A 27,927-nucleotide genomic window follows, 5' to 3' on the forward strand; every position below is an offset into this window, starting at 1 on the left:
GAGCTGAGGGGAAAATGAAAACTGTTCTCTTTTTTATAACTATTCCTGGTGAGCAAAGCAATCTGAAAATTGATATAAAATTCTGAATCAGATACTTAGTTTCACCCCAACCCCTGTGCGAGAAAGCATGCAAGATTTAATGAAACTTCCAGGGTTTTACTAACTTCAGAATAGACTTTAGTGGTATCCCACATATTCTATTTGCTTTAGAGATACCAAAGCCCTCTGTATGGAAATCTTACATCACCCAGCCTCTACCAAAACTAATGCTGGAACTTGGTTCCCTAGGTTCTCAGATGCTCTCAGGTTCAATTATCAGATAAAGCTGCCAGTTCATTTCACTAGAGGATTAATGATGAATACCTCTGGGTGTGTCTCTGCTGGTATTTACAGCAGTAATCCAATCCTGAGAACTTTTCTAATTTATAGATTAATCACTTGATGGGTTAACAATAATAGTATTATTGACAGGTGAAGAAAGGTAAGACGTGGATCCCAGGAGGAGAAAGTCGGTCACTGAGCATGTACACTTGGGAGTGTATCTCTCCTAACTCCTTCCTCGATACCTCTTCTCTTGCTTCTCATCTACCATGGAAAAGCTCCTCTGTCACTTACCCTCACTGTTGTGACTTTTGGCTAAGTGTGTGGACTGAACATGGAATAAAACTTCTGAATCAATTTTTCTTCCCGCCATTTCTTTGTATCAGGGATTTCTTCATGACAAAGCAAAAGTCATCAATTTGTCAATGCTAAAATTGTTCTCTCTTAATCTCAAACTATTATCATTTTGTTATTAAATAGTTTCCCTTTCTATGTGAGGTAAACACACCTTAGACACTTGGACACTTGTCAGTGATACAAACTACAGTCATCTAGGAAGAGGGAACCTCAGTTGACGAATCACCTCTATCATACTGGTCTGTGGGCGTGTCTGTAGGGCATTTTCTAGATTGATGATTGATGCAGGAGTGTAGTGAGGTGCTGCGGGCAGGCCTGTTTCTCATCCCACCCGGCTCCGGCAGGGCTAGCTTTGCACCCGAAATAACAACACACAAATTGTATTCTTTTAAATACTGCCTGGCCCATTATTTTCAGCCTCTTACTCACATCTTGACTAACCCATATCTAATAATCTGTGTAGCACCACAAAGTGGTGCCTTACCAGGTAGATTCTAGCGTACGTCCATCTTGGGCTGGAGCTTCATCTCGTCTGGCATCTCTCTGAGGAGAGGCACGGCAGTCTGACTAACTTAGGAGAGGCGTGGCATCTGACTGATCCTTCTACCTCACTTCCTCTTCCTGTTCTGTCTACTCCACCCACCTAAGGGGCGGTCTATCAAATGGGCCAGGCAGTTTCTTTATTAGCCAATGAAATCAACTCAAACAGAAGACTCTCCCACATCATTTCCCCTTTTTCTGTTTAAACAATAAAAGAAAGGCTTTAACTTTAACATAGTAAAATTACATATAACAAAATAGTTATCAAGTAAGAATTAGTTACAATACTTATATCCATTTTATCTTTTATCATAACAAAGGAAAACTTTAACTATCTATCCATTCTTCAACTCCATCAAAGACTCCAGAAGGATATAATATTACCTAAGTAAATAAGAAGTAAGCAACTTACAAAACTCTAGAAATGACAGAGATATCTCGCTGCCTGGACAGTCACCCAAAGTTCCTCTGTACCGTTGGGGCATCCATCTTCGGCCTTCAGGCCCATAGTTTCCAGCAGACATTTCCATAAAGCAAGAAATTTCAAAGACAGTTCAGTCACTTTCTGCTGTGTCCTGCAGAATGTCTTGCAGACTCTTTCATGAATCAGGAATCCCAAAAGATCATCTCACTTTTAGGCAAGTTCAGCAGTCCTCTCTCTGAGGGTTCTCTATGTCCAGTTTATGCAATAGTCCAGGCAAGAGCAGTTTCTTGCCCAAATGGCTATCAAACTCAATAAGGATCCTCTTCGATGCCCATTATCTTCTTGAAGTAGATTGGTGCTGTCAGGAGCAGACATGTCTCATTGTCATGAACAGTCCTAAGTTATTAAAACATCTAAAATGCGATATTCTGTAGTCTTTGAAAGATATGAAGAATGCCTATGTAACTTAAAATATCTCTATATAGCTAGAAAATCTAACTAACATAACTACAGGTTTTAATATTATTGATAACTATCCATTAACAACCTATATACATTACATTTTTAAATGAACTACACAATCACAATACATTAATCAGTATCAGAAATACACATACATATAACAAAATTTACCTTAAATTTAAATCACTAAAGCAAAATCCATATCAATGCAAATTATTCATCTCCATATCATATCCCCCTTTAAATGTAAAAAAAACATTTATAAACAATATTTGGGAACATGGGCGCAGTTATTTCTCTCCAAACTGCTTCCTGCTGAATGGGGGCGCTGTTAATCAGATCTTCATGGTGTAACATGTGCCAGGTTCATCTCAGTCATCAGTTGGGTGAAGTAATTTTCTGAAGGTGTTCACAGCAACCTTTCAGGAGGCCGTGGTCTATCATACCATATTGGGATAGAAGCAATCCACACGGTCTCATTTTCTGTAAAAACAAAAGAAACTCCTTTCCAAAGCATCATATCCTTAGATCTAAATTCTGAAGTCAAGGTATTTTCAAAATATCTATCTTGGATTAGTTCAGCAGCATTTATAAACAAATATCTTTTAGCAGTTATTGCTTCTTCCTCAGCATTCAAACAATTCAAAGAGAGTATAATAGTATACAGTATCAAGATTCTCCGTATATTTTCCATCTTTGTACGGCTTTATTTTAACCTCTATTTCGTTTATTTTTACTTTTATTTTTTGATAAGTTCTTTGTATATCTTTGTCCTGGAATAACTCTGCAGACCAGGCTGTCCTTGAACTCTCAGAGATCCGTCAGCCTCTGCCTTCCAAGTTCTGGGATTAAAGGCGTATGCTACCACACCTTGAAGTCACAGAGATCTGTCTGTCTCTGCCTTCCAAGCATTGGGATTAAAGGTGTGTGTTGCCACACCTTGAAGTCACAGAGGTCAATCTACCTCTGCCTCCCAAGTGTTGGGATTAAAGGTGTGTACCACCACAACAAACTACTTCCTTTTTTGTTCTTTTTCTTTTTCTTTTTTTTTTTTTACTTTTAAGAATTTTAACCTTTGGCCTGCATATATTTTTAACACAGTGTAAACCACTTAGACATTTTCTTCGACTTTGAATTTTTCTTTTACTGTATATCTCTCTTTCTGACTACATGAGTCTTTACTTTACCAAACATTATCAGTAGGACTAAAGCCGTGACTTTGGTGGCTAGATCCAGCCCATTCCCTAGCTTTCCAGCCTCATGGCAGAGGTACCACAACTCTTTGGCGGTTCAAGGTCCCTGCCAGCAAGCAAGCTGCAACAGTGTTAAACAACACTCAAAAGCTCCATAGTCAGGAACGCCTGCTTGAAAGAGTCAGAGTTTGCCCTGGTAGGACGGCCCAGAAAGCTGGCATTTTAAAACAGCACAACTTTTTTCCTGCTACAGCTGAAAACTGAAAAGCTTTTCATCAACACCATTTTTAAGTGTTTCGTGGCAGGACCTCTTAAAAGGGCTGCAGGGTTTTGCAGCTAAAGCTGAGTCAGGAAGCCTCTCTTAGATGAGAGCGCTTGCTCTAACAAGCAAAGCCAAACCTGAGAAATTGCTGCTACTGAGAAAACATGCTTTACTCTATTCTTTCCCAAGCTTTCTCAAGCTTTCTGTGGATCCAGTCATCCACGTGGGCGCCATTCTGTAGTGAGGGGCTGCGTTCCTGCCGCCCTGCTTTCGGCCTCCTGACTAGCTTATGCCCCAAAATAATTACACGGAAACTGTATTCTTTTAAATACTGCCTGGCCCATTATTTTCAGCCTCTTACTCACATCTTGACTAACCCATATCTAATAATCTGTGTAGCACCACAAAGTGGTGCCTTACCAGGTAGATTCTAGCGTACGTCCATCTTGGGCTGGAGCTTCATCTCGTCTGGCATCTCTCTGAGGAGAGGCACGGCAGTCTGACTAACTTAGGAGAGGCGTGGCATCTGACTGATCCTTCTACCTCACTTCCTCTTCCTGTTCTGTCTACTCCACCCACCTAAGGGGCGGTCTATCAAATGGGCCAGGCAGTTTCTTTATTAGCCAATGAAATCAACTCAAACAGAAGACTCTCCCACATCACAGGAGGCCCCAACCATCTGAGCAGGTAGTCCTACGTTGTATAAGACAACTGACTGAGGCTGGGCTGTGGTGGTGTCTGTCTTTAATCCCAGTACCTGGGAAGCAGAGGAGGACAGATATCTGTGGGTTCAAGGCCAGTGTAGTCTACAGAGTGACCAACAGGACAGCCAACGCTTCACAGAAAAACCCTCTTAAAAAACAAAATCAAAAATAAAAAAACAAAAAGCTGACTGAGCAAGCTATGGACACAAGCCAGTAAACAGCTCTCCTCCGTGGGCTCTGCTTCAGTTCCTGCCTCCAAGCTGTTGGGCACCTGACCAGACTTCCCCTGAGGATGGACTCTAATATGGAAGTAAAGACCAAATGAACCCATCCTCCCACAGTTATTTTTGGTAAGTGTTTTATTTTGTTCAGTGTTTCACTATACCAGAAACCCTGATAGAACATAGAATATATAGTTAAAATTTTTAGTCTTATTGGTGATAAGGACATGGTGTAAAACTCAAACATTAGAGATTATGCTAAGAGGTGGAATTAACCAGTTTTATTCTCATTTACAGTTTCCTGGCCATAAGAAATTGAAAAAATAAAGACAGTTTTTGCACTGATTCCCTTTAAACCCTAGACTCATCCTTGGAAATGCTCTAGGATTGTGTTATCAAAACTCCTACTCTCATCCCAGCACTGACTTCAGGCCAGAATCCTGTGTCATTTTATTGTAAGTAGCCACCCATGTCCACTTCCCAATTCACTTGGCATTGACCCACAATGTTGCCATAAGTCTGTCATTCCCTGATAGCTATCCCAGGCTGCACACATTCCACACGGGGACCCGATGTGGAAGGTAACACGTGCCCTATGACACGGTGCCATTGTCTGCAGAGGATGTCATTTCTTTGTGAACATTCCCACGGAGAACCCGACCTCTGTTCATCGCAAACAGGAACTTTCTTTCCTTTTTCTTTTTTTTTTAAAAAACCGGAAGGTAGAGTGAGAGGGGAAACAGTGTTGATTTCTGGGAGAAGAGGTGTTGGAAGTACAGTTTGCTCGTGGAACAATTATGGGAAGCTCCACAGAGCATGCCCTTTATATTCAGTATAATAGAAATCACTTCCATTCCTCTGAGGAAACAGCAGTTCAAAGACAGGACACAGAGTCCCGAAGCTCTGGCAACTTTTGAATAGTGTTTTTCTCTTCTTCACAGGCAAACTGAAAGAGTCTCTATGTAGGCAAATAAAGCCGCGTGGGTCTCATTTATATTTGACCATGCTGATTTCCTTTTGCATTAGCTGGACTGGTGCATCTGGTCTCACTCATTTATTCAATAAACTCACACTAAACATTTTTTCTGCATCGAGCTGGGAAGTACAGATCTACAAACAAGTAATACACTTGCACCCAAGAAGTATATGCTCCTCATAAATACATGAATTGAAAACACACCCATCTGAAGAGCAGTTAGGTAACATGCAACCAATGACAGCAAGTGAACATTATTTCTCCTGATATCTGTGCCAAAGAAATTCCTACCTAAGCTTTCCTGGGCTCACAGACTGAGAGATTCAGGCCTTTTAAAAATCATATAATAACTATTTACAGTACAGAGTCCACCCTGCTGGAAACCATGGGTATGGTGTTACTGTTGGAATCAAAGGACTAAAATGCCAAAGTTATATGAACACGGTTAAAACACATCATTCCAAGTGAGATTAAAAATGGAAGAAATATAGCAATCTGAAATAATAACATAAACATAAAGCATAACAAAGCATACAGACCCATAATAATACACTAAAATAACAGTTTCTTTAGTCAAGGGGTTTGGGAATGGAGACAATGGATAAATGAATTAGAGAAAAAATACGACAGAAGGTGCTTTTTAGACCACTGTTGACTATGTGACACAGACTAGAGAAGATGAATAATTCAATACTCAAAGAAAATACTGAGATGGGTAGGGAAAATAAAAACAGCTAGCTACGGTGCATATCAGCTTGGAATAACATTTTGTTGATAAGAGGTTTAATAAAGCCTAGTAGATCCAGGAAAATGTCCTGGAAGTAACATCTAGAAAGAGTGCTAGATACCCAGTCTCACAGCTGTCTCCATGTCTCTTGACACACACTAGTTCATTCTTGCCCTTGAATATGAATTCAGCTTTATCCCAGTAAGCTGATTTATGGTTATTGAAGCCTCTCTTCCCAACAACACTGATAAGCTAAGTCATAGCAGATTAGACAGGGTATGCGCTATTGCAGATTAGAAAGCCACCCTTTCCTATGGATCAGTGTTGAGACAGAGCACATAGGCTAAGAGCCCCTGCCCTTGACCATCTCACTCTGCCTCACTTGAGTGGACACATGCTAGTTATCCCGTTATGAGTTACTGATGAAATTAGCACATGGGTGCTGGTATTGCTTTGTCTTGTTTACTTTTAAGTTACAATCTCATATTTCTCACCCAGAAGTTAGTTAAGTCCCACCTCTTTATTCTAGAAATGTGTTAGTTGGTTCTACCCATTATACTTACAAACCACAATCCTGCTATGTGCCTAGCAGGACCAATCTGCCTCTTCTGCCTTACTAGACCTCCATCTCCCTCTAGATTTTCAGCACAATCCACTTTATTGACTTTATTGTTCTATAACCTACCTGTCTGATCTTCAGCATCATAATGCTAGAGATCGCCCCAAAGTTTATCTAATGCCAGCTTGTGAAAGAGGCAAAGTGTAAGTAATCCTACCAAAACCCCTGAAGTCACAAACCCTGGGTTCACACACAAATGTTCAACAAACTCACTGCAGAGCCACAGGCAAGTAAATATTCAATGGTGCCTGTAGCATAAAGTAGTGGATGATGTCTCTAAGAGTTGATGGTCGCTTTAAGCATTAAGAGAATCAATATGTGTACAGTTCTTAAAGCAATAGCTGGTGGAAAGCACAGACTCTAAAATCTTGTCCATGACTTTTACTATTTATCTCCAGGTTTTATCCTGCCTGAGAGGTTCCTCTCCTTTACACTTTAGCCCTGGGGCTAGGGGGAATAAAATCCAATGATTCACAGTCTCTCTCTCTCTCTCTCTGTCTCTGTCTCTCTCTCTCTCTCTCTCTCTCTCTCTCTCTCTCTCTCTCTGTCTCTCTCTCTCTCTCTCTCTCTCTCTCTCTCTCTCTCTCTCTCTCTTTCTCTGTCTCTCTCTCTCTCTCTCTTATTGTTTCTGTAGTAGTAGCCTGGGTACAGTCCAGAGTCTGAGTTCAGATGACCCAGGTCAAACGCATCTGTCCTTTCCTCATTGTGTGATGCTGGGGAAATTTATCTGCCTGGGTCCATTTCCCTGTTTATGGAATGACAATAATAATGACCTCTACCATGCGTAACAGTTGTCTGGATTCATCACAACAAATCCTGTGAATGCTTGGGTGTGAGTGGTATTATACTAATATTCATCACTGTTGTCATGGGTTATCTGATGTCTACTTCCATGCTGCTAGAGAGTATGTCATAGAACTTCCTGAAGAGTCAATGAGTAATGACCCCAGTTCAGTGTTCTAGTAAAAAAAAAAATTACTGTGGGCAATTCTTATTTTTAATCCATAGCTCAATTTAACTATGAGTGTAACAAAAATAATCAATGTGTAAAGCTAATTGTATCATTGATAATTTATCTTTAAAATGAAAAGAAAACACCGGATACTTATACCACAGGCACACATTTCATTTCCCCCTAATATTTATTACAATGTACTCTTCATCCATATGTAAAATCAAGAAGAGTGTGTATTACTCAAATTTTATCACTATAACAAATACCTGTGATAATCAATTTATCAAAGAAAAAGGGTTGCTTGAACTCACAGCTTTAGAGTTTGAGTCTGTGGTTATTTGGCCTTATTGTTTTTTAAAAAAAACATTGTAGAGTAATGTTCTCATACCCAGTCAAGAAGTAAGAAGTAGGAAAGAGAAGGGAGGTGCTAGAAAGAGAAAAAGGACAGAGGGGGTGGAAGGGAGAGAGAGGGGAAGGGGAAAGAAGGAGAGGTAGAGACCAAGGTCTCACAATTTCCTTTGAAATCATTTTTCCAATAACCCAAAGACCCCCTTGGGCTCTACTTCTTAAAGTTCATTTATTGCCAACAGTATCAATCTCAATGTCAAACTTTTAATACATGGGTCTTTGTGGGACATCCAACATCTAAACAATAGAATGAAATGTCCAGAAGAAACTACTTTCTTGCACTATGTATTAGTTCTGTTATTTAATGATCACAAATATGAGAAATATGAGACAGAGTGTTATGCCTTTTCATAGATTAGAACAAGAAAGGTTACAAATTTCCCTCAATATCATTCAGCTAATTAGTGTAAAAGTTGAACACCCAAATGTGGTACAGGGACCTGAAATGTAAAAGCAGTAAACTCTTAACCACTGAGCCACCTCTCCTGCACCTCTTATACTTCAGGAAATGATTATGTAAGGTCCTTTATTCTTCTAAACCCAATGATTATAAAAGTAAATATAAAGTTGAAAACATATTGAGAATGAAAACATAAGGTTAATTAATGAAAATACCCTTAATATAAATAAATCTGATAATACAATATTTTTGAATAAGAACATAACAAAGGTAGCAATGAGTAGAGATTTTTCCTTTATCATAGATGATAGATAGATAGAAAGATGATAGATAGATAGACAGAAAGATAGATATGTATCTACACATATGCATATGTGTATATGTGATATGTGTGTATATATGTACATATATATCTGTACATATATGTTATATGACTATATGACAGAGAGAAGTATATGCACTATTTTTAAAAGTTGATGTCCTTCCATTAATCCATTAGTAAATTTGGCCTAGAAAAGAAACAAGGAAGGAAAAGAAGGGCCATATTGAAAGACACAGAGTGTGGAGTTGAACTTCAGGAACAATTTTATTAGGGTCAGAGTTGACCTGAGAAGATGATGTCTGAGAGCACTGGCGTCCTACAACAACACATGGGATAGAATTGTAAATTAAATGGGATATCGAGTTAAATGATCCTTAAAACGTCTCAAGTTGGAAACTATCATCTTTCTGATAAAGGTATAATTAAAGGAAGAATGCATCATGTTTTATTTATCTTGAACTAAAAGATAGGAAATAAGGAATAATAAATATCTGTAGGGAGTTATTAATATCCTTGGTAGGACTTCATTGAAACTTCCATTGGATTTTCCATGAAGATAAAGTTCATAACAAAATAACTTTTTGCCAAACCGCAATGAAATTTTATATGTAGAAAATTTTTTGAAAATCATGTTTAATGATCAAATCCAAAAAATTATAAATGATAGTTCCGTTGGATACATGCCTTATTGTTAGCTATTAGTGTTACCCTAAAACCAAAGATGATCTCACCTAGAGAAACAAAGCTGAATTCAAAGATGCTTCCTTATTTTCTTCTCAAGTCTTCAAAGTTATCTACCAACTATGCTGATAAATACTAAGGAACATGAGGCAAGTTCTTTGAACCCCCAACAAAGACAAGAAGAACACAGAGAAAACAACCAGCATAAGCAAGGTCACCGTAACACACCTTTAAACTTTCCACAAGCTGAAGGCTGAACTCACAGGGCAGAAGTTGCTCTGTGGCTCTGTGGCCTCACTTCTACTTAAGACATCTTCTTTGCTCCTGTCATTCCAGATCACCTTCATTCTTCATCTTCAATGGAGCCTTCCCATTGTCTCCAGTGCACAGTGGCTTCTCTCCTAGACACTTTACTGTTAAGCCCCTTATATGCGACATCTATTCAATTAAAATGCTAACTTTATCTAGTTGTCTCTACGTGTGCATGTGTAAGTTTGTACATATTTTTATAAATAGGTAAGAAGATGCTGGGAGCCAGAGATTTCTCTCTTGCTTTTTTTCTTCTTCCCATTATGTTTTTTATGGTTTTTTTTTTTTTTTTTTTTTTTGCATTTTAGTTTTTCAGCCAACACTGATAATATGCTTTCTTGGAATATATGAGAGTAAGACTAAGGTATCTTGTAGTTTTTCATCCTAGTACATTTTGTTGTCCAAACACATTTTTCCTTGCACGTAGATAAGGTGAAGGAATAGACAGTAACATGGTGAAAGAAGGGCAGGTTCTCCGATCAGTTAGATCCAGGTCCACACCGAGTTCTTTCCACTGTAAGTGCAAGACATCCTGGAGCATATTCTCAGCCTCCAGAAGTTCTATTCCTCCACTATCAATGAGACTTGTTTTAAGATAACAAGTATACATACTAAGCATTGGATCAACATTGTGTATTAGTGATACTTTACACCTGAGTTTTCGCCATATTATTTTATGCATACTCTTTAATGCAGAAATGTGTCCTCTAACCCAAGTGCACACTGTCTATTTTTCTTATTGTTTTTGTTGAGCTATACATATTTCTCTGCTCCCTTTCTGTACTCCCACTTCTACCCTCATTTGTGCCCCCTTCATGCTCCCAATTAACTCAGGAGATCTTGTATTTTTCTCCTTCCTATGTAGATCCATGTATGTCTTTCTTAGGGTCCTCATTATTGTCTAGGTTCTCTGGGATTGTGAACTGTAGGCTGGTTTTTCTTTGCTTTAGGCCTAAAAGCCACTTATGAGTGAATACATATTGTATTTGTCTTTTTGGTTCTGGGTTACCTCACTCAATATGTTTTTTCCTAGATCCATCCATTTGTCTGCAAATTTCAAGATGTCATTATGTTTTTTTACAGCTGAGTAATACTCCATTGTGTAAATGTACCACAGTTTCTTTATCCATTCTTCAGTTGAGGGGCATCTGGGTTGTTTCCAGGTTCTGGCTATTATGAATAATGCTGCTATGCTTCTCTCAATGTTGTGTTCTCTTTGTTTTATTTTTATAACTCAGAGTCCAGTTTGAGCTGCCTGTGATTGTGGGGCCATCCACTGGAACACAGTGGATCTACCAGGACCATGCCCTTAAACAGTACTGACTCTCCCTCCGCCCCAGGCAGTTAACAATTGTAAATAGCTCTTCAGTCAGGTGTACATAGGAAGCTGTTATCCTCCTACTTATAAAACAGTTGGTTTCCATTTCACTCTCCAAATACCCAGTGTTAGTTAAACCTCACTTAACCTCTCTCCTCTGCCCTGCCATCCCATTTTATAAATATTCTCATTTGAGAGTCTATGAAGAGAAGGGGCACTGCCCTCATCTGCTCGGTTGGGGGTTTGAACTACGAGGAGTAAGGCATGTACATGTAGTCTCGGGAGACGATGTATTACATTATCAAATGCCCAGACTCTGGACCCAATTCTGGGATTCAAAATTCCAACCATTCAACTCTCTTGCTTTTCAACCTCAGGCAAAGCAGTTAGAATGTTTTTGTGCTCCTCCCTTAAATTTAACAAGGGAAGAATAATTACTGACCACTTCACACTCCGTTGAGAGGATCACCAAGGTGAAGACATGTGGAGTTCTTACACTGGCATGTACATGGACAGCACATCATACAAGTAAACAGAGATCTTCCAGCTTTTGTGCTGGGTGTTACAGCTGTCGGCAGGACAGGCATCACCATCTGATGTTCCCACTGAAATAAAAGTTCACGTTAAGGGTGCACGTTTTGATGTTAGATATAAACCTATATAACTGTTCGTATGCAGATATGCGTCCCAGGTTCTTTGTTAATATGCTCAAATGTTGAAGACCAGTAATAATATCTTGTGGGGGGACGTATTTGACAAATGCAAATATTTGGCAGCTACTCATCCTCACTATAATGCTAAGAGTTTTGAGAGCATGCCATTATATATTCATATTAAACCCTTGAAATTAGGCGTACTCCCTGGAAAATGCTTAAGTATGAGGTAGTTTAATTTTATGTTTCCCTTTTTAAATGGAAATTTAGAGATTTACAAAAAGGTTTGTCTTCTTCCCCTTGGGAACAGACTAATGGATAGTCTCGAAGAATTAAAAACCATTAACACCAAGAAACAAAACATTGGAATATGATCATACATCCCTGTTACGAGTTTCAATAAAGCCAGATCTCTTGTTAAGATTTCCATGTAACAGATCGTCAGGGGTCATCAATGGGAAAATCATATGTTTTGCTTCATTCTCAGCCACTAATGGAACTTTTCAATTTGTGTTTGTTCACAAGGTAAAAAGAAAATAAACAAAATTTACATGATTACATGCTTATTATTCCAAGTTAGGTGTTTAGGGTTTATCTGTTTTCTTTGTTGCATTTTGTTTTTATGGGATGAGTATCAACTGTGGTAGCTTGACTGAGTGAGAATGGCCCTCACAGGCTCCCATATTTGAATACTTGGTCCCTAGTTGGTCAAACTGTTTGGGAAGAATTAGGGAGTATGGTTTTGTTGGAGGAGGTGTGTCAGTGATTGAGAGCTTGAAGTTTCCCAAAACTCCTACTGTTGCCACTGTCCTCTCTGCCTCCTGCTTACATTTTGTGAGGTAAGTTCTCAGCTGCTTCTGTCACCTACCTTATCTTGAGTATCATGAACTCTAACCCTCTGAAGAGTTGAGCTCAACTAGCTGCCTTCTTTTATGAGCTGCAATGGTGTTGTATCATAGCAATAGGAAAGAAATTAATATGCTAATGAACTATAAAATTGTGCCCCTCCCACCCCTTTATATTGAGCTATCATTTGGGAAACTACCAAAATTCATTTCTTCTTGCCTTTGGGAACTAGAGTAGTTCTGAAATGTCCAATTTTATTGATGTGTCTCAGAAAAACAGATGGAGAATGGTTTCACCCCCTACATTAAGGTTACATAACCTCTAAATGAAGGGCACTATTTAACTGACCTCAAGCAAAACATACCTATAACTAGGTTATAAGAGAAAAAGAGGAAGTGGAATGTGTTGTTTATCATTTTAGTCTAGAAACAAAAACAGGGAAGTGGGAAGGCACAGCCAAGAAATTCCTGATTATGTCTGCAATACGACATCTTCTTGCTTTTTGGTTATGTGCTCTGCCCTCGTATCCCCTGCTTCCTTTCTCAGGGAAAGTAGGCAGGGTGAATACACATTGCAGTTGAGAGATTTTTTTACTGGAGTGGGTTTGGAAAATCGCATGAGTTTCTAATAAAATATATATTGATAAAAATGTCTTTAGCTACTATAAAGTCAAGCTCAGAAACCAATACTCAATAGTGGAAGATATTGTAAAAGTTATAGCGTTTTCGAGCTGAAGGTTTAACTTCACTGTAAGAAAAAAAAAGGTGGAATGGTGTCTTCTTATCTTCTACTCCTTTTCTTCTGTCCTCTCAGTTATGAAATACTGGCTTTTTATTTAGATGAAATACGCCACATCCTATTTGACTCTCCAAGCTTTTAAGTAACTAAGGTGAATGGTGCATGTGTTTTGAAGGCATGAGAAGAAGGCATGCTGGGGCATTGCTCTGGGGCTAATCCCCTATCAGCCTCTCTAGATTGACTCAAAAGCAAACATCAAACGTACGAGTTGTAATAGTGATGCTGAGACCCCAATAGAAATTCACTTTCTGATGGGTCTCACGGTTGGGCCCCTTCTTCTGAAACTCTGTAGCAAGCCAGGTGGTGTGGGGCACACATGTTATCTCAGCACTGAGGGAAGAGAGGCTAAAAGATCAGGAACTTGAAGCCAGCTTGGGATATGAGATATTGTCCTAAAAAAAACAAAAATATAACTTAAAAAACCACCCAACTAATTAAATAAATGCAAGTAAAATTCAATCCTGTAGCTAGCTATTCCTGGGTCTAAGGTGCCTGGAGATAAAGATACAACCTTTTGTCAATGATTTTGATACAAATGTGTCTCCAAATATATGTTTGGAAATTTCACTCATTGCTGACAGGGAAAACATCCTTTACCTAACAGTTTTCAAATCAAAGATAAGTGTAACTGTGCACACCTGTAATCCCAGCACTTGGGAAGTACGGACAGGAGGATAAGAGGGTCAGAGGTCAAAGGTCATCCTCAGCTACACAGTAAGTTATTGGCCAGCCTTACCTACATGAAGTCTTATCTCAAAAAAAAGGAAGGAAGGAAGGAAGGAAGGAAGGAAGGAAGGAAGGAAGGAAGGAAGGAAGGAAGTTATTTTAAAACAATTTCTGGTTTGGGATGGGTAAAAACCATCCTAGGATATACACCAATTATCTTGCGAGCTCATTTGCATATTAACTGTACAAAAGTGTTGAGCTCTACCTTCATTGTATCTTTATTCTCAAAAACAGTGATCAGGATGTCTAGGCCACATTGTTCCTCCGGGGTCACTCAGTTGGTCATTAGAATATTTCACCTTGATCTCAAGCTCACCCCTGATGGGTACTAAAGTTGTCAGAATCATCCCACCTCCAGCATTAAGGCTTCCTGTTTTAATTCCACATAACAAAATGTTGTTTGCTCCTGTCCCATAAGCAAACTGCCAGTGTCATCTCTCAAATCAGATTATTAATATTAATGAGCCTTCTCGCTAGGCATTGTGAGCACACTGCACTTGCCTTGTTCTCCAGTACACATGCCTTCAAAACTCGCCTTACCCATCCACAGGGATCAACTCAGAGGGACGATGGGGCAATCCTCCTGATGCTCTGACATTCACCTGACTTGGGCCCTGGCACATTGACCTCATCAGTTCTCCCTAGGCAAACTGTTTAAAGTTGCATGCTTAAGATTAAATACTTGCGGCGTTAGGCAGCCCGGATGGAGGTTGTTATTTCACTTCAAAGAAAGACGATTACATTTTTATTAATGTAAAATCCTTTGTATACCTGCTTAGCTTTCTGTTTTAAAACTCCTTTTGAAGACAAATGGGCATAATTCTTCTCTCAGATCTAACCAGAGACAGCATAAATTACAGGTCCCATCAAGGAGGATCTAAATGGAGATGGCTCCTTCCTCGGTCTTCCTTTGTGGATTCCACCACAGAAATCTCCCAGGGCCAAATTTAAAACATATTTGCTTTAGACTTTGCCAAGTTTGGTATTATTTTGCAATTTCGGTTTTTTTTTTTAATTCTTTGTAGACGCATTTTCTGTCTCTTCTCTGTTTTTCATACTTCTTTTACCTCTTTCTGTCTCTAACATCTATTTTCAGTAAAGACAGCAAAAATGATAAGAAATTGGAAATGTGTTGGCTTTTGTTTAAAAGGCATTCTGGTTCATTCTATAAAAGCTAATGAAAACCTTCTGTGTTGCCACCCATCCTACCCTATTGTTACAGGAACAGTGCACATTGCTTAAAGGACTATTGGGGAAAATGTATTTTTTTATAAAAATGAATAAAATAACAGCGGCTGGAAACAGGCTTCCTAAGCGTAAGTTACTGGGCCCAGCACTATCCATAACCTGTCTCCAAAGACAGCAGACCACTCATTCAAAGTTCTCAAGTTTCCTCTCAAAAGATTAAAAGTAAACCATGGAATGCTGGCACATGCATTTAACTACAGTACCTAGGAGGCAGGGCCAGGCGAATCTCAGATAATGCTTTATCACAAATAGAATGTCAGCATGCCATTAGACATAGATAGATTAGATAGATGATAGATAGATAGATAGATAGATAGATAGATAGATAGATAGATAGATAGATGATAGATGATAGATAGATTTCTCTATTATAATGTTAAAATTTATTCATTGAACCGCTGGAATTCATAATCTTGGTCCAAGAGAGTTTGCCCAGTTGAAATAAGCCCCAAAAGTTTCTTGCAAAAGCAATGCGGGGGGTGGGGGGGAAGTCATCTCAAAGTTCCCTCCAGATCACCTGTCTCCTTTCAGATTTCCATGACAAACTGCAGCAAATATGAGGCATCTTTAATGCTGGTGAGTTTAAATTGAGGGCTTGCCATGGTCCAACACTATGCTGAGAATTTTGTAGGCACATTTTCATTTGATTCTATACAACTCTGTGATGCTATTCCTCTCTGTTTTAGACACCTAAGAAGCCTTGGTATCCTGCATATTTTCATATGTTCCAATGGTCCCAGACCATAGACATCACCTTAGATTGTCCTTAACTATGTGAAGGAGTCAATAAAATTTACCTTACAAAGTTTAAGATCTTGTTTCCATCAAATAGAAAACAAAAGTCTTAATGTTGATCTAGAAAGGCTAAAAATAAAGTTCCCCACTCCCACTGGTTTTATGAAAATTCATTTCAGTGTATCAGCCCTCAAGGTAAGTCATAGGATTTATAAAAGATAATAATATTATCTAAGATATCACTTAAGAACAGCCTTAAAATCACATCCTGGTTACTTTATAATAGCAGTTAATAAATACCAGAGTCCCATTAAACCATATAGTCTGTTCGGTGTGAATCTTCATAGCTCATGCAAACCACCATGCTATAGTGGCTCATGCAGGCACGACAATAATCAGAATGAAGAGAGAGAGAGAGAGAGAGAGAGAGAGAGAGAGAGAGAGAGAGAGAGAGAGAGAGAGAGAAATCGCTTGAAACCCATCCTCACTATAGTCCAGTGGTTCTCCAGTGGGTCTCAATCCCCTTGGGGATCACATATCAGATATCTCCATTATGATTCATAACAGTAGCAAAATTACAGTGATGAAGTAGCAACAAAATAATTTTATGGTTGGGGATGACCACGACAGGAGATCCACTGTCGTAGCTGGTCCTGTAACCAAAGGCAAGTCACTCCATCCACACGGACCTCAGTTCTTCACGGGACTGTTGATCATGCTATTCAATGTTCTTTGGTTACTTTTTTCCTACAAGTTATGATCATATAAATTTATGCTACATATTCAGGGAAGTGTTGCAACAACTGGGGCCATAATGCAGCCAGTGCTCAGTATTAAGGCTGAATCTGCTTGGCGCAGAAACAAAGCATGTGTTCTAGAGGGCAAGCCTGCATGAACGCTTCAAGACTTGGCATGGTACCTCTGCAGGATGGCAGGGAATGCATTTGAGTCTTATTTCCACACATAAATAGCAATGGCTTTAAGAGTAAGACTTCAGGATACGATGATAAATAAGGAAAAGATTCTTTGAGATATTGAAGATGATATTTGAGGAAAGCGGGAGGAAATCGTCCTCATTTTTCTTTAAGCCAGTGTTTAATCATATATTTGCGAAGGGGAAATTGTGACTAGCATGGCGTGCAGCTGTGTGTGGAAGAATTGAATGAAGACTGCAGTTGGCTCTTAAATTAGAAGCACATCTGAGGTTTGTTAACAGTCTGTGAGCGATGCTAACGTGTTGGATTTCTCACTCTTTATTTGTGTATTTATATGACACACGAGAGACAGGAAAAGGAGAGAGAGAAAGAAGAAGGGAAGAAATGATCAGGAGGGAGAGAGAAAATAGGAGACGGCTAAGAAGATACTGCAATTTGTGTGTAGACTTGATTTTGTGACAGATTCTTTCCTGGAAAGAGAAAAATGAAGAAAATCCTTTAAAATCACTAGAGCAGCATGGTAGAAGAACCCCGGGACAGAATCTGATAGGTTCTCGTTCAACCACAAGTGTCAATAGCAGACACATGGGAAGGAAAACAGTGTGATGCAATAAAAAGTTCCTGAGAGGTGGCACATACCTGTAATCCCAGCACTTGGGAAGCTGAGGCAGGAGAATCGTGGATTCTGGGCCATTTTGGGCTGCATACTGAGACCTTGCCTCAAAAACCTCATATATTTTTAAACATTAAACTAAGAAAAATCTAGAGAACAATACTACACTGTGTAACCTGAGAGCATAGAAATAATTAAGACCTGAACTCAGTTCTGATTATGGAATGGTATAGGTGTGTCATGTTAGCTTCGGCAATACTCAGCTACAGACAGGCCCATCTCATATGCTGATTCTCAAGCATTTTATTCTGACAGTATCAGAAATTGTGCTTGACCAATGAATAAATACACAATCTTTGGAACAAGCTCATTCAAGCTAAAAATGCAAGTATTTAATACTTACTTTTACTCATTAGGTCACATAAAATCAAACAGAAAGGAGATGGAAGAAATACACTGACTTTTGTCATAATCTCAGATGCATTTGAGTCCATTCCTAGAATTCTTCTCAGTCTGTAAAAATTTGAAATTGATTCTTTTTTCCTTCCTGATTCTAATTTGAAAGAACATGTACAGTGAATCTCAAGTACAAATTTGCAAAACAATAGCCCAGGAATCTGTCAGCAAGGACTGTATTTTTTTTATTGTTTGTTTTGGCTTGGTTTTACAGGCAGGGTTGGTCTGAGTAGCCCTGGTTGTCCTGGAACTCACTACTACACAGGTCAGTCTGGCCTTGAGCTTGAACTCCCAGAGATCTGCCTGCCTCTGCCTCCTGAGTGCTGGGCTCAAAGGCCATACTCAACCAAAGTAAAGTCTGTTCTTTCACCCTTCCCAAGCGATTCTGATCTAGGTTGCAAAATATATATGTAAGGACAAGTACTCTTGTCCCCTGGGTTGAGGCGACTTCATAGACTTTAGAAGCACTGATGCCTGGTTGCTAAGATTCCTTCGGCTATGAAGTGTTCGAGTCACAAAGAACAGAAAGTACTACGGAGAACATAGTGTATGAGTGCGTGGAGTCATTGAGGAAAGGTACATTACAAACTAATTAAAAGATGCGTCGATTTATCAACACCTATTGCTAATAAACACATCACAGCATACATACCTGATGCTAAGTAGATGGACGGAGTGCCCTTTTGCCGGAAGTGACTAATTAAAAACACACACCAATAAAGACAAAGGAGATGTGTCCTCACGGGGATGCAAAGGGTAGGCGGTGAACCATGTTCTCTGCCAGTGGGAGGGAGCAGGTTGAATTAAAAATGTAGCGAAAGGGGAACACTAGGTTTTTCCTCTGGACACAAGTAGATAACTGTGTCCTTGCCTCACCGGGAGACTATTTAGGTTCCGGTAGGAACAAAGATTTACATTTTGAAAGACCTACAGTGGTTGTAAAGAGCCTGATGCTGTGTGAAATTAATTCCTTCTGGAGGTCATAAATTTATCGTAGAAAGAGAGCAGGCAGTAACGTGAGGAACAAGAAAGGCCTTGCTGAAGGACCAACCAGGCCAGTTTGCTGAGAAGGAAAGCAGAGTCAGGTTTAGAGCCGCGGTCACGTGTGCCGTGAAAAGTCCGAACATGTTTGACCTACAAGGTCGTCTACACTAACGGCTCCACGGACAAAGCTGAATTCCCAACTGCACCTGAAACCTCACCTGCAATGCTGATGGCTGCCAAACCCCTAGACATTAAATAAAGTAAATGATAACACAGTGCTAAGCTTTTCAATATTAAAAATTTAAATGAATGATGGGATAAAGAGTCAGGATGAAGAAAGAGAGAAACTGCAAAAGGTGTCAAAGCATCTGATGCTCCAGAAAGAGGAACAGTGGGGAGGTGACTGTGACCTCTAAAGCAGAGGGACCCAGGAGAATCTCACAGATGCTCAGTTTCTGTAGGCCTACCAATGCAATCAACATATGTAGTGAGGAGCAGACGGGCGGCGTTCCTACCGCCCTGGCTTCTGCACCGCTAGCTTTACACGCGAAATATCAACACACAAATTGTATTCTTTTAAACACTGCCTGGCCCATTATTTTCAGCCTCTTACTCACATCTTGACTAACCCATATCTAATAATCTACCGGGAAAGATGCAGCATGTCTGACCTGGTGGCTGGCTTCATCGCATCTCTCTCAGAGAGGAGAGACGGGGCAATTGTCTGAGCCATCTACCTTACTTCCTTCTTCCTGTTCTGTCTACTCCACCCACCTATGTTCTAACCTATTAGGCCAAGCAGTTTCTTTATTAATTAACCAATGAAATCATCAGATAGATAGAAGACACACCTACATCAAACATACCTAAAGACATTCCCCTTTTCTTTTCTTATTCTTTCTGTTAAAAAAAATTATGTCTAGGTTGGGGATGGGATGTGGGTGGGGGTGTGGATGGTACTTTACCCCTGGTACTCAGGAGGCAGAGACAGACAAATCTCTATGAGTTCAGGGTCAGTCTGGTCTACAGAGTGAGTTCCAAGACAGCCAAGACTACACAAAGGAACACTGTTTCCAAAAACCAGAAAGACAGAAAAAAAATCTAACACTTTCTTTGTGTATATGTGGTAAAGAAGGTTGCATGTGCCACAGCTGGGAAATGAAAGTCAAAAAATATGCCTTATAGATTTGTTTTATTATTTTACGTATATAAGTGTTTTTGCTTGCATGTGTTTAGATGCACCTAATGTCCACAAAGTTAAGAAGGTTTCAGATTACTGGGCAACAGAGTTACAGATGGTTGGGACCCTCCAGGTAGGTGCTGGGAATTGAATCCCAGCTCTCTACAAAAGCAACAAGTGATTTTAGCCACTGAGCCAGTCTCCAGTCCAGGTCCAAAGGGGAGAGAACTATTTGTGGGAGTCAGTTCCTTCCATCCACCATTTGGACCTGGAAAATGAACACAGACTGCCAGCCCTGGCGGCCCTGTGCTTTTTCTCAAACTCACCTCGCTGGCTCTGTTTCTCCTGCTTTCAACTGAACACATTGGGGTTCCGAATTGACAATGAATTTTGTTAAAACAAAATAAACAGGCATATAGAGGATTACATTATACCCTTATCATCTTACCTACCATCACTGGCTTCCACATACTGGGATTATTTAAACAGTCTGAACTGTGGGGAAGCTGGTCTACAGTTTTGCTTGCTTTTTCCTGGAAAAAAACAAAGCACTCTATAATTGGCTTTTTGTATCATGACATTGCTTTACTGAATTCCACCTCCTAATTCTGCAAATCATATTTAAAGCAAACAGCCTCGGTATAATATGACTAGGTTTGTGTGAGATGTATGTCTGTGTGCACGTGCACACATACTCTTGCACACACAAGCGCACACAAACATGTGGGTTCTGATTTAAAGTTGAATTGCTACACTCATACATGGAAACAACTTAAGGTCCCCAAAGTCTTCATAAATTTAAGGATAAAAATTAATTTTAGTTACTAACATTTTTTTGCTTCTTCTGTTGTTGCTATTTTCACTTTATCCTTAAAAATAAAAAACACTTAAGCCCCACAGTCAACTTTATAGAAACATTTTATGAGACAGAAAAAAATCTTTTTCTTTTGTTAAAGTAGTATTCATAAATTTCTTCAAACATGACATATATATGTGAATAGATCACATGTTAGATGAGAAAATAAATGCTACATTTATATAAATAGTTATATTCATTATATTTATTTATTTCTATTTTCATGTGCACGCGTGTGTGTGTGTGTGTGTGTGTGATTGTGTGTGTGTGTGTGTGTGTGTGTGTGTGTGTGTGTGTGTGAATATGACATGGGCATGCAGGTGCCCAAAGAGGTGAAAAGAGGGCATCTGATCTCCTGGAGCTGGATGTACAGATAGTGGTAAGCTGCTTGATATGAGTGGGCGTGCCCAATCCTGGTCTTCCTCAAGAGCAGCAAATAATCTCGGCTGCTGATCCATCTCCTCAGCCCCTGGATGCTTATTCTTAAGTGGATACATTTTCCTCCCCTATTTCTCCTTCTCATGCTAATATGTCCTATACTCTCCTCCCCAAATGACCGGTGTTAAATCCTAGTGTCTGTCTATGTTTTCTCCATAGCTGTAGAATCTTGTAGACACATAGCCACACTCATGGGTGAATACCTGCATGGATCTGATTCTTTTTCATTGCTTATCATGTTGTGATAAAGAGATTCAAAGGTGTTCCCATGACTCCCATTTCCCTTACTTTGAGAACACATCTGGAACTCCTGGTAAATTCAGCAGAGGGAAGATCATTGAATACAGATGATTATATGTAGAAACGGTTACAAGATTGCCAAGTATTAACATCTAGCTCAATGTTAAAGCATTTGCCCAGCATGTGTGAAACCCTGGGTTCTATTCTTAATACTGCCATTTTTCAAAGTGCCTTTTGTTTCATGTTCATGTAACCAGATGTGGTGGTGTGCATCTACAATCTCAGCAGTTGGGAAGCTGAGGAAGGAGAATTGTGAGTTTGGGGCCAATCTGGGCTACAAAAGGAGACTGTCAACAAGAGCAGTAATGAAAAAAAAAATGTAAGGATGGTGATGCAGCTCAGCTGGCAGAGTGCTTGGTCCCAGCACCACAAAACTAAATGTGTTGTGTGTGCCTGTAATTGGAGCACCCTGCAAGTTGAAACAAGTGCATCAGAAATTTAGCCATCTTCAACTAGACTGGGACAGTCTTTAATTCTATCTCCATTTTACCTTAGGCACAGCTATTTGATCACCTAGATATAATGTACAAAACAGAGTTTTCAAGTCAATTTTCAGAACATCTTCCATATTTAAAAGGGTAGAAGTTGAAAGGGGTAAAACTTTGTGCTTGAAGAGAGACTTTCCTTACAGAGAGCTATCAATAAAGTATGCCAACTATCACCCCACTAGAGAGTGGCCGGGAGGCTTACCGCTTACCTCAAGGACAGTAACTGAGACTTCTGAAAAAGCCGCTACACTTGTCAAAATGAAGACAGAGCCAAAAAGGTGGATAAATTGCTGAAGAAGGCAGTAGAGCAAAGGGCTTCTGTTGGAAAAAAAAAACTGTGGTCAACACAAGGCCAAGGTTGTTATAATTTCTAGGGATGATCTATGTATCACAAAATGATAAAAAACATTTACCACCAAGTTCCAAAGACCTGAGTTTGATTCCATAGGACCCACATGGTGGAAGAAAATAACCAACTCCCTCCAACTCCAACCTCCACATGGGCACAGTAGCACATCTGTGTCACACCCATAAATGCATATCCACATACAATAAGCAAATAATATACAAATAAATAAATGTATTTTTCTAATGGAGCTATTCTACAGCCTGTTTAGGAGTAGTATTGTATGTGCTATCCTGAATGATAGAAAATCCTCCATAAAAAGATGTTAAGGTGGTCCAAAAGATGCTCAAGGACTGAGGAAGAACTTGGAAACTACCAGGCAAAACAATTGCATCAGCCCACAACCAGTAAACTTCAGGGCAACACATCAAGTATTGTGAAGCTATCTAAGGATCCACAAACCATCTGTTAGAAGTATGTACACATTTGACCATTTCCAAAACTTTAGAGTACCAGATCTTGAAAAATTTGTCATCTAGACTCTTTCCTGGTCCTTTCTCTATCTGTGCTCTCGTTCACGTCACCACTGTTTTGATGCTAAAGGAGTCAGGAGGCAGCCAGTCATGTGAGGAAGAAGCAACAGGTAGTCCTCCCTCCAGCACCAGTCCTATAGCTGGAAGCTTGGGCTCTGAATGAAGTCTTAAATCATTACACCAACTGTTCATATTAACTACTACTCTGGATTTTTCCTAAGCACGCTAGGTGATTGGTGCTTTATTATCAAATAGAAAGTTATGAGCTTGACCTAGGCATTACCCAACAGTTGAAATCCTAGACCTTATGGAATAGCTTCACGAAAGCAGCTGAGTGTTGTATATAACATCCTAGAAACATGGTATAATATATCCTAGAAAAATTGTATAGTATATCCTAGAAATACTGAATAGTATATCCTAAAAACACTGTATAGTATATCCTAGAAACATTGTAAAGTATATCCTAGAAACACCATATGGTATATCCTAGAAACACTGTATAGTATATCCTAGAAACATTGTATAGTATATCCTAAAAACACTTATAGTATGTCCTAGAAACAGGGTATAGTATATCCTAAATACACTGTATAGCATATCCTAGAAACACAGTATAGTATATTCTAGAAACACTATATAGTAAGTATATCCTATCCTAGAAACACAGTACTTTCACTGTTTGGCCTCACTTTTCTCACCAACTAAACTTCATGAAAGTTCTCACAAATCACTTGAGTTTTCTCTCTTATTGAATCATTCACAATGTTTGAACATATCATAAATGTATTTGGCCTATTGGTGGGCACATTCTTCCTCCATTTGTTTGTTTTTTCCCTACAACAGCAAGTTTGTTTGTGTGTGTTGTGTGCGTGTATAAGTGAGGGCATCCACATGCCACTATGCAAGGGCAGAAGTCAGAGGCCAAACTTCATGAGTTTTTCTCTCTTTTTACTTATGCTCTGCCTCATGGTGGTAACTTTATTACCATGGCATGCTCATCTTCCACTCCCTCTGTGACTTGCTGGTCACTTCAGACTGCCTTTCTCTTTCCCATCATCCATAGCGTTTCCCCCGCACCTATGCTCCCTGCCTGATTACTGGCCTATCAGTGTTTTATTAAATCCATTTGAATGGCAATCTCTACAGTGTACAAAAGGATTATTCCATAGCATACCACGCAGTTTCCATTATCCTCTATGTGTCTTGAAACATATCCTCCATGAATAAAAAAGGACTAATGACTGGGTGCTTATTATGGAGTATGGTTAGCATAAGCAAATTCCCCCTTTCAAATCATTTCAGAAAAACAATTTAAATTCACATATGAGAAGTTAGTCATTTAATTTCAAGTACACAGAAGTTATTGCGTACCTCTTATATGCCAACAGTGTTGAAATGCTTTTGACACTCAAGCCTATAATGCATGCTCTTTACTCAGGCTTCAGGGATACAGATATGTAAGAATCTTGCGTCCCCCAATGGCACTAGCCATTAAAACATCATCACTACCACTATCAGATATGACATTTTGAGAAAAATGTGAATTTATTTGTATGAAAGTCTGTGCATATGCATAATGTGTATAATCTTTTTAGACTTACTTGCAGATCAACTTTTCTTTTGTTATAATATTTTCATTCATGTTTTGAGAAAGAACATTATTTCTTTTCTCCTCCTGCAAATTTGAAAGCTATTTCTTGCTTATCGTTTGATGCTTTTCATTTGGTTATTTTGCTAATAGTTTGAGCACTTACTACAGTGTAGGCACTGCCCTGAACATCTGGTTGTGTTCATGTGTCTACCAGTTGGCCGCAGTATCCAATACTCCACAAAAATTTAAATTCTATCAGGTCAATGAAAAATGTGTTATGTAATTATTTCTTATTTTTACATTTATTTGTTTCTTCATGGCGGGGGAGAAGGCTGGTGGCATGAATATTCACAGCACATGAATAGAGGTCAGAGGATAACTTGTGTGAGTTGATTCTCTCCTTCCACCATGTGGATTCCAGGGATTGAATTCAGGTCATCAGACCCAGTAGCAAGCACCCTTATCTGCTCAACTGTCTTTCAGGTCCAATCTTATTCCTGTTATGATGTCATGTAGCTAACAATCCAAAACTGTCAGATCAATAATAGAAACCTATACATACATATATATTGCATACTTTATCATAACTTCATATGTACTGGCAAGATGGCTTACTGGGTATGGATATTTGCTGCCACGCCATTCCTGGAACTTACTTTGCTAACAGAGAAAATAGCTGTCAGAAAGTTGTCCTCTGACCTCCATAAGCATTCTGTGGCATGCATACACACACGTGCATACATACACATACATACACACAAAAAACAGATATTAAATAAAAATGATATAATATACATAAAATAATGCAACAGTGATGTATCTAATATCTAATCATACAGTTTCTTTTAAAGCATGATTAATATCAGTAGTCAGACTTGCTGTGGTCTAAATTCTGTGTCAACAACTCACTAGCTATATGGTTTTGAGCAAGTTATTTGTCTTGAACTTAATTTTCTATACATTAAATCAAAACAATAAAGTATATGTATAATGTCACAATGAATGTCTATGTAGTTAGTATGGAATCTGTATTTAATACATCAGTTTTTAATATAGTAAAAGGGTTGTAAGTAAGAAATGTGTGCCTGAACATTTGGAATATCATGAAAACTAAAGAGTCCTTGACAAGCCCAGGGATAAATGGGAATTATTTTTGGCGAAAAAATTGCCTTCTTGAAACTTATTTTCAAACTTTGACTTTTTAAAACTTACTTTCTTATTTAGGGTTTGTTTTCTTATGTAATATTAAAAATAGTTAAGTTTTCTCTCCTATCATCTGTTCAAATATCATCTGTTCTTTGAGGTTCTCCCTGCGGAAGATTTCACAGATCACAGCAGTACTGACTCAAGGGTACTCATAGTGACTAATGCAGGCTAGGATAAACTCTCATTGGTTCCCCCCCCCCCCCAGCCTTGAAGCAGCATTGACTAACTCAACAAGGTAGCATGGCATGGTTAAACAATATTCATGACAAAAGGAGGCATCATAAAATAAAGTACTATTTATTACTGAAGGCAACATACTGAACTCTGTAAGAGACAAGCCACCCTCTATACACTGGAGACACACAAGCTATGCAATGATTTTGCCATAGTGACTCATGAAAAAATAACTGCCTTCTACTTCCTCAAAACAAAAGCACACCTGAGAGAGAGAGATGCTGGCTGGAACCTGTTACAGCCTCTTTCCCCTTGCTATCCACTTATAAATCACATCATGCATTGCAATCTTCAGCTTCATAATTGCTCAAGCCTTTTAATCTTTTCCCATGGAGACAGGATTAGGGTAGGCGGTACACGTTGCCCTGGTAAGATTCATTTGAGTCACGTATGCAAGATAAATCCCAGTCTCCACTCTTGACAGTAAAGGACAGGGGCACTGTGATGTTGATTTCATTTCAGATTCTTCGCTCAGCCTAATTGGAGCGAATTCCATCATTTTTCCAATTCAATTGTCTCTATCAGAATGTCTGAATCCATCTGTGCCCTGGAGAGAAGCCTCGCCTACCGGCCTCCATCGAATTAGCACCAGCCAGCCATGAAGCATGGCATGTCTTGTCCAAATATTTTGACTGATCCTCTACTGTGCTAGGAACGTGAAAAATGGTCTTGCTTCACACATGATTTGTTTTCTAAAAGCATCAAAAGAGAACAAGAACTTGTGAAGGGGACAAAAAAGAACGCATACTTTTCTGTGGTAATTGGTGCGCATACGGAAATTTTGGACATTGGAAATTGTAGACATCGCTGTCTACAGGAAAACTGGAAGCATCAGAAGCCATAAACATGTCACCATTCGACACCCAAAAACTAAAGAAAATAATAAATAATAAGGAAGCCCCATGGTGATTTATCATCTCTTGACATTTTTAATGTTTCTTCTTCAAAGTTTATTAATAACTAAAATATGCATTTCAGTGAGAATCCAAGAAATGACGCCTATTCAGTTAACCTTTTATTGGAGATAGACAAAGGGCATAGGAAACAGGAGGGAAAGAGTTGCTTTGCCTGTGCAGGTCTCTGGGTTTCTCAGCTGCAGAGTACGTGCTCTGACTTAGACAGTGTGGTTATCTCTATCTGCTCTGATTTCCGGGATACATGGCTGATGCAATTATTGTGAGGATACAGCCATTCACACATGGGTTAAATGAACACAATAGTCATTTCTAAGTCAGAAAGGCGATGATTTTGGCTTTTTACACCTGATTGGGTATTTTTTTTCTTTCTATTAGTTGAAAAGAGTAGACACAAAATGACATAGAAAGCTGTACTGCCTAAATAAACAAGACTGAAAAACCTACCAGTCAAGCTGAAAAATAGAACTGCTATAGGTAAAGGATGGCTTATTGGGGACCATTTAATAAGACTTTGATGACATTTCTATTTGTTTGAAAGAAAGCCTGTCAAAGGAAAATGTGAATACATAGTCACAAAAGTCAACTCCTGTTCAAGGAATCCCAAATAGAGTCATGAAAAACTCTTATAACGTAAGATAGGAG

The sequence above is a fragment of the Arvicola amphibius genome, chromosome 8 (assembly GCF_903992535.2).
Source record: "Arvicola amphibius chromosome 8, mArvAmp1.2, whole genome shotgun sequence".
Taxonomy (NCBI): domain Eukaryota; kingdom Metazoa; phylum Chordata; class Mammalia; order Rodentia; family Cricetidae; genus Arvicola; species Arvicola amphibius.